This window comes from Propithecus coquereli, unplaced genomic scaffold, assembly GCF_000956105.1.
Source record: "Propithecus coquereli isolate 6110/MARCELLA unplaced genomic scaffold, Pcoq_1.0 Scaffold213, whole genome shotgun sequence".
NCBI lineage: Eukaryota > Metazoa > Chordata > Mammalia > Primates > Indriidae > Propithecus > Propithecus coquereli.
This window is the reverse complement of record NW_012146412.1, coordinates 4,098,921-4,100,045: the sequence shown is the minus strand read 5'-3', so window position 1 is coordinate 4,100,045 and position 1,125 is coordinate 4,098,921. Positions and strand designations below refer to the sequence as shown.

Genomic DNA, 1,125 nt, shown 5'->3' with positions numbered 1-1,125 from the left:
CTTCTTTCAAAGATCTTACAGTCTTGGGAGAAAGGTATTACAGGTAATAATTTAGAATACAATACAACAACAGCAATGACAAAGATAAACACGGTAGAAACAGAGGATAATGAAGACCTATTACTATAGGAAAGAGTTCTATTTTCCGTCTAAAGGTAAAGATTAGGACATCCTTGACTTCTCATAGATATTTGTCTGCCCAAGTAACTAGAAGCACTGAAATAATAAAAGAGTAGAAATCAATGAAATAAGATGTGGACAAAATTTTTAAATCACTGTAATCAAAAGCTGGTTATTTTAAAAGATTAATAAAATTGGCAAACATCAATAAAGGAAAATAAAAGAGAGACAGAGACACAAATTACCAATATCAAAAATGAAAGAGAGTACATCATTACAAACCCTAAGAATATTACAGGAATAATGACAGATTAGGAAAAACTTTATGCCAATAAATTCAACAACTTAGACGAAATGGAACAATTCTTTAAGAGACACAAATGACCAAATCTGACACGATTAAATAGAAAATGTTAATAGTGCTATATCTATTAAAGAAACTGAATTTAGTAATTAATCATATACCTACAAAAAACTCTAGGCCCAGATATTTCACTGGTGAATTCCACCAAATATCTAAAAAAATAATATTAATTTTACACAAACTTTTTTGGAAAGTAGGAGAAGAGGGAATAGGTCCCAACTCATTCTATAAGGCCAATATAACTGATACCAAAACCAGCCATAAACACAACTACAGCTAAATATTCCTCATGACACAGATGCAAATATAAATAAAATTCAATAGTATTTCTATATACAAGCAATGAACAAATGGAAAAATACTTTGATAATACAATTCTCCTTACAACAGCATACAGAAACATGAAACACTATGGGGAAATTACCAAAATATGTATCAGATCTGCACACTGAAAACTATAAAGGATTATCAAGAAAAATTAAAGAAGTCCTAAATAAATGGACTGGTAGATCATGTTCATGGATGAAAAGACAGTATCATTAAGATATCAATTCTCCCCATATTGATATATAGATTTTACACAACCCCAAACAAGATTCCAGAGGGTTTTTTTTTTTTTTTTTTTTGAGACAGAGTCTCAC

The 1,125-nt window shown here is 29.9% G+C and overlaps 1 protein-coding gene across 1 annotated transcript in view; it reads right to left on the bottom strand.

Annotated features, from left to right (window-relative positions):
- The window catches only part of ARAP2 (ArfGAP with RhoGAP domain, ankyrin repeat and PH domain 2), a 177,262-nt gene that overhangs the window by 145,062 nt on the left and 31,075 nt on the right, over positions 1–1,125 (bottom strand). The window lies entirely within an intron of this gene.